Below are 14623 nucleotides of genomic sequence, written 5' to 3' on the forward strand. Positions count from 1 at the left end.
AGTAGGGATTAAAATTCCACACATGTCCCTGAGCAAAGGCAGGACTGGCCCTGCCTGGCCAAGTCATTCTCACACTCTTGTTATCTGCTCTTTCCTACCCTAGAGGACAGCCCTCCTCTTCCCTCAGCTCAGATTCTAGTTTTCTGGGTCCCGGCTATGTCTACCACACCCTTAGGCAGGGCTTTGCTCTCAGTTCTTATAAATATGTTCCAGTTTAAAAAAAAATAAATACCTTCCAAAACAAAACAAAAACCTGGGAAATCCTTTCAACATGTTGTAAGTGCACACAGGCTTTTTTGTTTCTTTGTTTTGTTTACTGTAGAAATACAACTTCACCCCTAGCCTTCCAAATCATGTTGCTTTATATTTTCAAGAGACAGCTTCCATTTTTATTTTATTACATTCCCAACAGTGATTTTCTGAAGAATAACCTGACTAAGGGGTGTATGTCAAGACTGAGAAATAAATGTTACCTACTAATAGGAAAGTAAATGAATTGGATAATTTGTAGGTGATGTTAAAGGAAAAGCGGCGTGTGTGTGTGAGCACATGCAAGCAGGCACACACTACATGTATCTAGAGGGTCATCAATACCCCACTCAAATTAAATGACGAGGTGCCACAAAAGTTACAGAAAGTGTTCTGCCTCCTAGAATTCCTAGTTTCCTTTAAAGGTCAGCTAAAATGCCACCTTTTTCAAAGGTCAGCATAAATGAGGCCTCTCCTGATTGGCCTCCCTACTTCCCATCTCTGCTGACTGACTTTCTCCCTAACAGAAATCACCTTGTATTTTACATATAAGCTTATGGAGGGCAGGAACCATTTCATTTTTGCCTTTGTGTCTCCAGTAGCCATCTCAGTTCTTGACAATAATGCTTGTTGGGTGATGGGAGAGCAGGAATTTCACCAAGGTTCCAGTTCTTCATCATAACAAGAGAATAATGGAAGGTCTTGATTTGCTCCCATTCTTAGGAGGGGAAGAGAGCGGATTAGTGAGGGAAGCCCAGATCTGTGACTAGCATGAAGAAATTTCTTCCAGCACTGAAGAATAGTAATTCATTTATAAATTAAAATCTGGGGCAGTTAGGTTGTGCAATGGATAGAGCACTGGCCCTGGAGTCAGAAGGATGTGAGTTCAAATCCAGTCTCAGACACTTACTAACTTTGTGATGCTGGGAAAGTTAACCTAAACCTGATTGCCTCCAAAAAGAAATCTAAAACAGTTTTTTGAAGTACAAAAAGGCTAAGTGATTTATTTACTCATGGTGTTACAATTAATATATGAGGCAGAATTAGAACTCTGAAGTTAGCCCTCCATCCTTTATATCATGCTGCCTCTCCTAAGTGACATTAATTAAATCTAAACGTAGGGAGGTCTATTATTATTATTATTATTATTATTATCTTGCAGGGCAATTGGGGTTAAGTGACTTGCCCAGGGTCACATAGCTAGTAAGTGTCAAGTGTCTGAGGCCAGATTTGAACTCAGATCCTCCTGACTCCAGGGCTGGTGTTCTATCCACTGGGAGGTCAATTATTACAAAGAAAAAGCTTTCCTTATCTAAAACAATTCCAAAGGACTCATGATGTAAAATGCTCTCCACATCCAGAAAAAAGAACTGTGGAATCTGAATTCAGATTGAACCATACTGTTTCTACTTTTTTTTTGTTTTTCTGGTCTGGGTTTTTTTTTGAGGTTTTTTCCCTTTTGTTCTGATTCTTCTTTCACAACATGACTAATGCAGAAATATGTTTAATGTCATTATATATCTATAACCTATATCAGATTGCTTGCTGTCTTGGAGGGGGGGAGGGAAGGGAGGGAGAGAGAAAAATTTGGAACTCAAAATGTTATAAAAAACAAATGTTGAAAACTATCTCTTCATGTAACTGGAAAATAATAAAATACTTTTATGATTGGAAAAAAAGGTAAAAGAAAAAGCATGCTAACTCAGAAATCTGAGGACCCAGATTGAAATCTTATACCAAAGGCTTACTTCCAATGACATTGAACAATTCACTTAGCTTCAACGAGTCTCACTTTCCTTATCTATAAAATGAGGTAATAGGACTGGGTGACCTCTGAGCAGTTCTAGGCTATGATTCTATGGGTCCTCAATTCAATATATGTATTTATTTTTGGTGTCATTTAGAAGAGGAAGGGACAGATGGCCAAAAAATCTTTCCTTCCCCACCTTGAAAATCCCCTTACCCTAGACTGTTTTCTATTGAAGCATTTTGATTTGGAATTCAGGAGTTTGGTGAGAGCAGAAGAAATGGAATAACAAAAACATACTCAAAATGTCTATCAAAATATAACTTAATTGGAAAGCCAAATGGCTGTGTAATTGCAAATTTCAGCTCAGTCTACTGTTACTGGGAATTCTGAACTTTGACTGTCAGAAAAGTAACAATGCTCATCATAGTATGGTTTTTCCCAGTTGGTGAGGTGGGCCGTTTTTGTATACTTGCTGCTGGTTCATGGTTGCTGGCTATATGGTGGTGTTAATAGTACCTATTATTTAGTGATCTCCTCCACGGAGGAGGGCTCTTTTGCCTTCTCTCTGTGGAGGTAGTTGGATGTTATCTCTATATAGGTAAGGCAGCACAATGGCTCTAAATAACTTCAGCTAAATCCAATAAGCATCTACTGACATGAATATGTACAAGGCTCTGTGTTTGGGACGAAGGGAAACAGGAAGATAAGTAAGAGAGAGGACAAGCACTGATTCTGGTGGCACCATGAACACAGAGGTTGTGTGGTATATGGAGGGAACACAGATCCAAATATCTAGATTAGAGTCAAGCGCTGGGCCTGGAGTCAGGAAGACTGAGAGAAATGATTATTAATAACCCATTAGGGGTGGATAGAGCACTGGCCCTGGATTCAGGAGGACCTGAGTTCAAATCCAGCCTCAGACACCTGACACTTACTAGCTGTGTGATCCTGGGCAAGTCACTTAACCCCAATTGCCTCACCAAAAAATAAATAAATAAATAACCCATTGGGGGGGGGGGGAATTCAGGCTCTTTCCTTGTCTTATTTCCTTGTTCTAAGCCTAGCCTTTGAAGGACTTTACTCACCTCTGCCAAAAATTTACCCCGTGTAGACCATCTTATCTAGATGAATTTCTCTCCATTGCATTCTACTCAGGTTTGGGTAAGGATAAATTCTTTGATTAAATTGTCCAAGGCTGGGCGTGATTTGGAAGTAAATAATCAAAGTCATTCCCCAAGCCCCTCATTAGAATAGGTCTACCTCTCATTATAATATTCACTCTCTTTCATTACTTATTAACCAATCAGAGTCAATTAACATTCTCAGGAAGCTCCACTCTTCCAATGGCATATAAGCCTTGAGTGGGTTCCATGAGGGGTCTTTGGCATTTGAGAGTGTCACTGACCCCTTTTTATTAATAATAGGCTAGCATCATTAATAAAATGATTATCTGGAAGTTATGTCTCTTGAACTTTTTATACATCACAAGATTTATCTTCATGAGTTCAAATCTGGCTTCAGACACTGTCTGCCCCTAAGCAACTTAACCTTGTCTGCCTCAGTTTGCTCATCTATAAAATCAACTAGAGAAGGAAATGACAAACTAATTCAGTATCTTTACCAAGAAAACCCCAAAAGTGGTCAAGAAGAGTCAGACACAAATGAAAAACAACTGAACTGACATATAAACTACAGGTGAAAGGTGAGACACAACCTTTTAAAGCTTCAGTTTCCCCATGTGCAGAATAGGAAAACCTGTCCTACCATTTTCACATTTTCAATAGCTAGCATAAGGTTTGCAAAGTGCTTTACATATCTTGTGTCATTTTATCCACACAACTACCCTGGGAGGTAGGTGCTATTAACCCCATTTTACAGGTAAAGAAACTGAGACACAAAGAAGTTAAGTGACTTACTCGAGGTGACCTAGCTAGCCATTTTAGCAAGTAGAGATGGAGGACAGTCCAAGGATAAGAAAGAATAGAGCATGTTCTGGGATAGTGAGTGGCTTAATTTGGCTAAAGCATAAGGTATGTTAGGGGTTATAGTATGAAATTAGGACAGGAGGTTATTGGGGTGGGCTTTAAATGCAAGGCTAAGGAATTTGGATTTTTTGTTGTAAGGACTGGGAAGCTACTGAAGGTTTGTGAGTAGTGGAGTGAGAAACAGAAATATTCATCAGAAAAATGAGAAAGACTTGGGGCAGAGACAAGTTGGGGGCTACTGCAAGATTGGAAAAAAAGATGGAGATGGCAGTCAAGCAAATGAAAAAGAGCAAATGTATGCAGGACATACTGGGGAAGTAGAATCAATAGAACATGGTAGGTCATGGACAAAGAAGGGAGAATCAAAGATTCATGGTTTTGACCAGGGATGGTTAGGAGTTTCATCATTAACCGAGAATGCCAAATGGTCCTGGGTAGATAAATGCCAAATCTCAATAACAATCACTAGCCCATACTATTATTGAAATCACTCTGCCAATTCTTATCAAGTAGTGTTAATTAAAAAATGGTGAAATATAGTGGATATGGTACCAGGCTTGGTGTCAAGAAGACAAAAAGTGTCTCCCCATCCTGAATTACCACAGGCATTACCCTGGATGAGATGCTTAACATTAATGTGCCTCCAGCAACTCCCTGGTACATTTAGAAAGCATCCTAGCCCTACAGCTAGAGATTCTGGATTCAGATCCCATCCCTGACTTACAACATATGTGTGACCTTGTGCTTCATTTCTTTCATCTTTAAATAATTCCTTGATAACTCTAAGTCTATGAATCTATGACTGGCCAAGTCACAGACCAGCTATGATTAGTGTTAGTACAGGGAGCATCCACAATGGGAGTTCCCTAAACCAAAGCTTCTTAAACTGTGGGTCATGACCCCATATAGGGTTGTGCAACTGAATGTGTGTGGGGGGGTGTCACAAAAACTTGGCAGTAAATGTTTGATTTGTATACCTATTTTATATACCTATATACTAGAGGTTGCCTAAAAATGTCTTGTGTGAAAAGGGGTGGCAAGTGGAAAAAGTTTAAGAAGCCCTGACCTAAACAGGACTGATGATTGGAGAACTTTTCAGGTACTCCCAACATAGAAAATGAAAAACAATGACATTCAGAACCTAAATCTCCATATATATATATATATAGGTGAGGCAATTGGGGTTAAGTGGCTTGCCCAGGGTCACACAGCTAGTAAGTGTCAAGGGTCTGAGGCCAGATTTGAACTCAGGTCCTCTTGAATCCAGGGTCAGTGCCCTATCCACTGCACCACCTAGCTGCCTCTCCTACTATGTATTTTTAATGAATCAAAACCACAGTGCATTGTGGCCTAGATAAAATTACTTAATGAAATCAAAGGAAAAGTAACAATTCCTGTGCAATACTTTACAAAGACAAGTCTTTTCTTTCAAGCACACTTACAATTCTATACTCTTGATCTAAAAGGAAAAGGGAGACAAATCCGGAGTATGACTTGAAGGGTTTGACAGCCTTTCGGGAATTTCCAGCTAAGTTTTAATTTTCAACATGAGCTTTTGTTTGCTTTAAGAAACCTCCAGAAAATCATGGAAATATGCCTTTCCAACTTAGGGGCACCATATCCCCCTTGAATACAAGCACCCCATTGGAGGAATTCAAAGATTCCTCCTCTGTGTATTTACTCCATCTCAGTGACAGAGAACAAAAGCTTAAACTTCAGAGAACAGTCTGGGTTAAAATGAGTTTCTGCTGATTTCAGCACTTAGACCCAGATTTCCAACCCTGATTTTGCAATATCCCTGGGGCATCTCCAGGAATCTCAACAGGTGTCAACAAAATTCTCAGGGAGAAGGACAGGAATTCTGCAAAAACTGCTTTTCACTGAAAATTTAAAAATAAATATTCTTTTCATTTGGCAAACCATCCCATTTGCAGATAGGTACATTTGTCTGCTAATGAGCTCTACCCAAACCCAGAAAAGCATTTAAGGTCAACTATAAAGCAACTGAACCCACACCTTTTGAAAAGGGCCAATTAGCTGCAACTGTGAAGTTTCAGGAACTTGTGATAAATACAACAAACAACACAGTGAAACACATTACAAAGTACTTGTGAGACATTATTAAGACTGATAATTTGTCTTTGAGAAAGGCCAGAGAACTAATTCCCATTTAGGTAGGGAGGAGAAGTAGAGAAATGTTTATATTGTTTATTTGTAGCAAGAGTCAACAATCCTAATAGTTTTGAATAAACCTCAAAGTTCCTATGGGATCCAGGGGTAAGAAGACTATTTGTAGATATTTATGTATTTACATGTAAATGGAAATATGATCCTGGGCAAGTCATGACCTCAGTGCCTCTATAAAGTTTACTAAGATTATAAATTGCAGAGACGGTGCCAATCCGTGTTGGTAGAGAGTTTGTTCAGCTGGGAGTTCTTTATGGCAAGGAAAACACAAATCTAATCCCTATCACTTATCCATATGTGCTAACGTGATTTTCCAGGAAAGGGCTGAAGTATAAATTCACAAAGTTTTCTTAAGAGGGTGAATTTGGATGTTAAAAATCAATGTTAAAAAATAGGGTAAGATAAATTATTCCACAAAGCTGGGAATCATTGACCTTGAAGTTAATAAAAGGTAAGCTTAGAACCAGCATGGACAATAAACCTTGCTTGTTCATCCTCACTGTGTTGGAAAGGGCTTTATATCAATTGCAGTGTGACTGGGTTTTTTTTTTTTTTAAGGAGAATACTATACTGGTAAATAAGAGCTCTAACAATAGTCTTCTGTGACCCTAGTTGGCAGCCAGAGTCCAAGCTGGTAGGTGGCACAGTAGAGTGCATGACCTGGGATAAGTTCAGATATAGCTTTAGACACTTACTAGCTGTGTGGGCTTGGGTAAGTCACTTAACCTCTGCCTCCTTCAGTTTCCTCATCTCTAAAATGGGCATTATTGTAGCATCATCCACTCTGGTGAGTTGTGAAGATAAAATAAGATAATTGTAAAGTGCTTTGGAAGCTGTAAAGGGCAATATAAATGAACATTGTTATTATGATTTAGATTTAGAGAGGAAAGGAAGCTCAGAGGCCACCAAATGCAACTCTTACCTTTTTAGGATGACAAAACCAAGGCCCAAAGATTTCACCCACTTGGCTAAGGTTACATAGGAATTAAATGGCATGTCCAGGATTTGAACTCAAGGTCCTGTGACTTTAAATCCAGGCTTTTCTGGCCTTTTCTCAGTCCTCATTATCCCTGACTTCTCTATAGTCTTTGACACTGAAAATCACTCTCTTTTTTCGGGGGGGGGGGGGGAGGGAAAGGAGGCAGTCAAGGTTAAATGACTTGCCCAGGGTCACACAGCTAGTAAGTGTCTGAGGTTGGATCTGAACTCAGGTCCTCCCATGCTCTATCCACTGTGCAACCTAGCTGCCCCTGAAAACATCCTCTTCTTGATACTCTCTTCTCTCAAGGCTTTTTGGACACCACTGTCTCCTGGCTCACCTCCTACCTATCTGACCATTCCTTCTCAGCCTCTTTGAGGGATCTTCATCCAGGTTACACCCATTACCCCTGAGTCACCCACAGAGCTTTGCTGTGGACGATCTTCTTGTCTCTTTCTGTCCTACTTTGGTGATATAACTATCCTCTCTCTGCTGATGACTTTCAAACCCCACTGTCCAGCTCTAATCTCTTTGCCAAACTCCAGTCCCCCATCTCCACCTGCCTTTCAACCATCTCAAACTGGATGTCTCATAGACATCCTAAACTTAGCCTCTTCAAAACTGAACTCTTTGTCTTTCCCCCTAAACCTTCCTTTCTATCCAACTTCCCTATTGAGGGCAGGATCCTCCTCCTAGTCCCTCAGACTCCCAACCTAGGTGTCCTTCTCTACTCCTTCCACTTCCCAAACCATCCCCTATTCATTCTGTGGCTGAGGCCTTGCCCTTTGATTGCTGTGACATCTCTCCAATACAGCCCCTCCACTTCTCTGAGAAGGGGCTACCACCCTGGAGCAGGTCCTTATCACCTCCCACCTGGATTAGTGTAATAGCCTCTGTTTGGTCTACCTGTCACAAGTCTCTCCTCCCTCAGCTGCCATAATGATCTTCCTAAAGTACCCCCATACTCAAGAAACTGCAATGGCCCCTAATCACCTCCAGGATTAAATACAAAGTCTTCCATTTGGCGTTTAGTCCCTTATAATTTAACCCCCCCACTCCCCCCCCCCAATACACACACACAAGTTTCCAGTCTTCCTACATTTTATAGCCCTCCATGTACTCTTCAATCCAATGACACTGGCTTCCTTCAATCCAATGATACTCTAGAGATGGATGCAATCTCCCAGCTCTGGGCATTGTCTCTGAAATGCCCTATGTCTGAAATGTCCTTCTCCTCTCTACCTCCTGGATTCCCTGACTCCCTTCAAGTCCCAACTAAAATCCCAGGGTTCACAGGAAGCCTTTCCTAATTCCTCTTATTTGTAGTGTCTCCCTTCTGTTAGTTACTTCTTATTTATCCTGCATATAGCGTTTTTGTACCTTTTTGTTTACTTGTCTCTTCTACTAGACTGTCAGCTCTTCAATGGCAGGGATCATCTTTTGTCTTTCTTTATATCCCTAGCATTTATCACAATGCCTGACATGTGTTAGGTACTTAATAAAGGCTTACTGACTGACTGACTCTTGCTACTGTACCATGCAACCCATATAAAGGGTTCCAGTCTGAAGAAGTCTCTGGGGGTTGGAATCTAAAGGTCCCCTCAGGCTCTGAATCACCACTGGGAATCAAGATTGGTTCCTGGGCCACCTTAATTGTTTATATCTATTCTTGTCTGTTTTTATGAAATTAAAAGGGCATGATTTGCTTGTTGACTGCTTCCATGCCTCTAGGCCCAGTATGGAAATAAATCAATTTCCTATAATCCTGGATTCAATCAATCTTCCAGACTTGAGGGTTACCTCAAGATTTCATTTCAGAATCACAGAATTTGAGAGTTGGAAGGGAATTCAATGACCATCCAGTTCTGTCCATACCTTAAATAAATCCCTACCACAGACAAATGGCTTCCCTATAAAGATCATCAAGGAGAAGGAGCCCACCTCCTTTTTTTATCTTCTTAAAAAATGTATTTAGTATTTAATTTTCCCCCAATTAGATGTTTACACAATTTTTAACCTTCATTAACCTACCTCCTTTTGAAGAAGCCTGTTTTAATTTTGAACAACAATAATTGTTATGAAGTTATGCCTTTAAGATTTACTCTTGAAATATCTCAATGTTTAATTCAAATTCCCCAAATTGAAACCAAATCCAGATGTTGGAAATACGGTATGGGGATTCTCTTTGTGCTTATTTTCACCAATTTTTTTTTCCCTTCTCCCTCCTCCTCTTCCTTTGTTTCTATGTATTGTTCCCACTACTGGCAAAATCACTTGCTCCCAAACTAGTACTTACATTGCTTTAATAATCCCTCATTAGGACAGAAGTAAAGGACCATAGGATTAGGATTGCATAATAGAAAGAATGCTCAGATTTTGACTTTGCCACTTGTCAAATGTATGACCTTGGACAAGTCATTTAACTTATCTAGGCCTTAGTTTTCTCATATATAAAGGGAAGGGTTAAGCTAAAGGAACAGTAAGGCCATCTAGAGCTAGAAGGGATTGAAACACAGAAATCTTCTAGTCCAACCTCCTTATAGAAAGAAACTGAGACCCAGAGAGGTTGGCTACCTAAAACTACATTGTAAGTAAACTGGCAGAAACAGGTTCTGAACTCAAAGTCCCCTGATTCCAAAGTCCCTGATTCTCTAGTATCTCTACTCCCATTCTTTTCTTTCTTTTTGCCCTAGGCACCCTGCTACCCAGGGCTTTATCAGGAGCTCCATAGGTTGCCCTACAAGAAATCATGAACTGAAGAAGATCTGTTCCCATAATTACCTTGGGTAGAGGAAAAAACCACCTCTGATTAAAATGATGACAATATCCTGTTCTGTGTAAGACACATGGTCAATGGATTGTGGTTAAAGTGGAAAAAGGAAATGTGGTGCTCTCTTATCAAGCCTGTCTCCAGTATTGAGCTGTGGCTTTGAAGACTGATGCCTTTGATTAATCCAAGACCTTCTTACCATTGTTGTCTTAAAATCTCTTTAACCCTTTCAAGGTAAAGTCTTGAGTGAAGTGGAATTTTTAAAAAGTATCGGAGAGATGGGAAGCAGATTCCAAAATAGCTTCCATCACCTCTAGAAAAGACAAATGAGACACATATAAAAAAATAAGGTTTAAGCAAGAATAAAAACAAAAGACAAATAATAGGCAGAATTACAATTAAAGACCAAAAAAATTTCACCAAAAAAAACCCCAAAACAAAAAAGGTTGATGATTTAGGGTAGCTGACCTGGAAAGATAAGAATCAATACTAAAGCAATTACCCATCTATGCAATGATCCATCTGTCCTCAAAAGAGATGATCCTTGACAGGCTGGCAGATTCCAAAGTCTTTCAGTTAATAACAATTCACATTTATATGCTTCTTTAAGGTATACAAAGTACATATATTATTTTACTTGATACAAAGATTCTAGGAGGTAGATGCTATGGTTATCCCTATTTTCCAGATGAGGAAATTGATCCAAAAACAGGTTAAGTGACTTGCCCACAGTGATGCTGTTAATTACTATCTTAGTGAAACCGGATTCCAACTTAGGTCTTCTTAACATCAAATTCCTTTACATAGTCACTGATATGAATTTAGGAGGCTGTTTTACTTTTCTAGGGTCCATGAAGGCTTGAAAACTTTCTATTTTCTTTCTTTCTTTCTTCCTTCCTTTCTTTCTTTCGCAGGGCAATGAGGGTTAAGTGACTTGCCCAGGGTCACATAGCTAGTAAGTTTCAAGTGTCTGAGACAGGATTTGAATTCAGGTCCCCCTGAATCCAGGTCCAGTGCTTTATCCTGTGTGCTACCTAGCTGCCTGAACACTTTCTTTATATTGCAATCAAGAACTCTATGTATTAAACAATTAATATTTTCCCCATATTACAGATGAAAAAACTGAAGCCTAGGGAGGCAAAGTGAAAAGAGAAGCTCACAGCCACATAGTATTTTTTCAAGAAGTGGGATCTGAAACAGAGTTTCCTGGAGCCTTTTACATCCATTTGCTAAGCAGGGTCATGTTGTTACTTTGGGAAAGGTCCAATGTGACCCAGAAAAATTCCATCTAAGGTATGCATTATAGCAGTCAATATATTTTCCTGCTTTTCCTGAGCACTTTGTACATTAAGAAAGCTGAATGTCATTTTTAAATGACCTTGGAATTTAGCTTAGGGTTAAGTATCCATTGGGGGATGGGGGATGGGGATGGAGAGGAGAATATGTGAACAAAGAGCCTTTATTCTTATTGACATAGACCAATGTCAATAATCCAATAATTAAAAGGCCAACATGTTGTTTTTTTCTTCCAATTTCAACCAATCACATTGGATTTGTTTTGCTATCAGTCTATCTCTTTTTTATATGCAATATGCAAGAGAGCTAGCCACAAATTCTTAGGTAAAGTTTCAAAAGAAAAACTTAATTCTAAGCTGAACCAATTCCTGGAAAACTCAGAAGAATCTGAATTGTACTGAATATGCTTAATAATATGGTCATTTACCATTTATCGAGAGCTAACATCAAACTAGGTAATAGACTTCTGAAATGGATCCAACATCTGATCAGAAAATGGTGAGTAGTTTTTTGAAAGACATGTTTGGCTGGGCCAACCCCAGCAGATTTTATGGTAGCTTTCCCTGCTCCACCAGCAATCGCTAATGGGGCACAGAGATACTGAGTGGAAAGGTAAATCTTGTCACTAATCCATCACAGGCAGGAGCCATCTTATTATGTGGTATGTCCAAAGAAAAACTTTCTTCATTTTCAACATCACACAATCCTTAGATATTAGGCTGGATCATAACTTCAACCAATAGGAGTGATTTCTGGATATAAAATGATAAGGTGTGAAAAATTCATTCTCTCTCAAAGCAGTCAGGGATTGTCTTGGGGAAGGAGAAACACCTGTTCATAGGCTTTTTTTTTCTGTTAGAAACAGGTGTGGGGGTCAGAACTCTACTGGGGTTGTGTATAGCAGATGAACTCCAATGGCTCTGCTCACATCTGGGTTTGATAGGTGAGAGTATTAGGGGGGATCAGGACCGACGAGCAGCACTGATATAATGACAATCCCAACAGCTGAGCTCTGATCATAGCCACTGCACACAGTTGGTGGGAGAATGGATAGAGTAAAGGGCCAGGTAAGGGCCTGGGGAGCCCTGTCACGGTCTGTCTGCAACAGTCTGATGATCTTTTGTGTTCTCAGAAATTCTCTATTTGTTCTGTATGACCTTGATTTCTTACCCTTTGAAGGAGGGAGGTAGGAGCTTACAGGGCATGGCTGCATTCCTGTAGCATCAGTGTGAAGGTCTTGCTTTGCCACTTACTTTTCAGTCTGGCTTGGATTACTCCAGAGTGCAGGCACAGGCTTCCATTAAAAGGCATATGAGCACTGGCTACGAGCATGATAATACCTGTCACAGATTCAGACTAGGGCTCTATCACATTCTTGATGGCTGCATTCAATCCTCCATCTCTAAGAAAGGGGCTGCCTAGTAGGAGCCAATGAGATACAACAAATGTTATAGATGTTTACTTCTACTTGGAAGAGAGGTTTTAGACAAAAGCCTCCCATCCAAATGTCAAGACAAATTCCAGGCCAAAAGTCTACTGACTAGAAGCAAGGTCCTGCTAGCTGGGGCCCATACTTGAGGGACTAGAATATAAGAATATCACACAGACCAAGAAAACCAATTCAGAGCATACATTTATGATACTGTCAGGCCTCATCATTAGACACAGCCTCACTTAAGAATGGATAGAAACGATTTTAATTCTTTTAATATTATCATTGTGATTTTAATATTTTTAATTGCCTTAATTACTATTATTAAAGTTGGAGGCAAGGAAAATTTAGCAATTCAGCTGCAAAGGTGACATCAAAATGAGCTCAATATAGTTTTCAATTTGGTATGCAAAAGAAGCATTAACAATAATGAAAGGTATCCCCAAATCCATTGGCTCTTTGGTTTTCATTATTTAATGATAACTAATTTATTTTCTTTTTATTTTTTAACTAATTTATTTCCAACCATCCTTCATCTCCTAACTTCACTTTTTTTTCTAATTTAAAGGTTAGCAAGGAAGCGAGGGTAAATCATTTGTCCTAAGAAGTGATTCATCCTCCAGTATCTGTCAGTGTGAGGCACGAAGGATGTGTCAAGGTGATACAGTCACTCAAGTGCTAGCCTTGGAGTCAGGAAGATGTGAGTTTGAATCCTGCCTCATTCACTTATGTTAAATGTTGATCATTTTATCCTCATGACAATCCTGGGAGGGGAGTAAAATGTATTCCTATTTTACAAATGTAGAAACTGAGGCTAATAGTGGTTAGGTGACTTGCCCAGGATCACATAGCCAGTAAATGTCTGAGGCTGGATTTGAATGTGTGACTCTAGGCAAGTCATTAAACATCTCCAAGCCTCCATTTTCTTATCTGCAAAATAGGTATAATAACAGCACCTACTTCACAGGATTATGAGGCTCAATTAACATGCATCAAGTGCTTTGCAATCTTTAAATACTAGTTAGGGTGATGATGAGGATGAGGATGAAGATGAAGAAGAAGAGGACAGCAAAGAGAATTCCCAGGCCTCAAATGCTTTTATAGCACTCCAAGAAAGAATCAAGAATGCTATAATATTAAAATGAAGTATGTAAAAGATAATACATATTTTCTCCATCACTTAATCCATAATCATTTATTAAGTACCTACTATGTGCCAGGAACTGGAGATACAAATATGAAACAAAGTGAGACATCCCCTGCCCTCTAGGAGGTTATAGTCTATTAACTAATTCTTGTTGCAGAGTTGACACAAAAACATGAGGTGTGAGACCACAATAATTACTACAGCAGAAGAGTGAAAGACCAATATCACACAAACTCAGGAAGGGACCTCAAGATCCGTTTGTTCAATCTGTATCTGTGCCAGAATACCTTCTCTTCTGGTCAGCATGCCTGAAAAATAACCAGCCGAATTCCATTTGAAAACCTTCAGTAAAGAGGAATATGCCACCTCCTAAGGCACTCCATTCCACTTTGGACAGATCCAGTTGCTACAGAGGTTTTTCTTTTTGTTTCTTTTTGTTTCTTTTTCTTTTTTTTTTTTGCAGGGCTATGGGGGTTAAGTGACTTGCCCAGGGTCACACAGCTTGTAAGTGTCAAGTATCTGAGGCCGGATTTGAACTCAGGTACTCCTGAATCCAGGGCCTGTGCTTTATCCATTGCACCACCTAGCTGCCCCTACAAAGGTTTTTCTTACATCAAGCCAAAACCTGCCTTCCCATAACATCCCATTAGCCTTAGTTTTCTTTCCATCTAAGGCCAAAAAGAAGAAATCTAATATCAGACTGATGGCTCATTGGACACAAATGGATTTGGAATCAGGAAGAGAATTCAGATCCAGTCTCGGATATTTGCTAGCTATGTGATTAATCTTGGGCAAATCTCCTAACCCCTATTAGCCTCAGTTTCCTCA

General features: G+C 39.6%; 1 protein-coding gene across 1 annotated transcript in view; it reads right to left on the reverse strand.

Moving 5' to 3' along the window:
- The window catches only part of DISC1 (DISC1 scaffold protein), a 531299-nt gene that overhangs the window by 6114 nt on the left and 510562 nt on the right, over positions 1-14623 (reverse strand).

The sequence above is a fragment of the Dromiciops gliroides genome, chromosome 4 (genome assembly GCF_019393635.1).
Source record: "Dromiciops gliroides isolate mDroGli1 chromosome 4, mDroGli1.pri, whole genome shotgun sequence".
Lineage (NCBI taxonomy): Eukaryota > Metazoa > Chordata > Mammalia > Microbiotheria > Microbiotheriidae > Dromiciops > Dromiciops gliroides.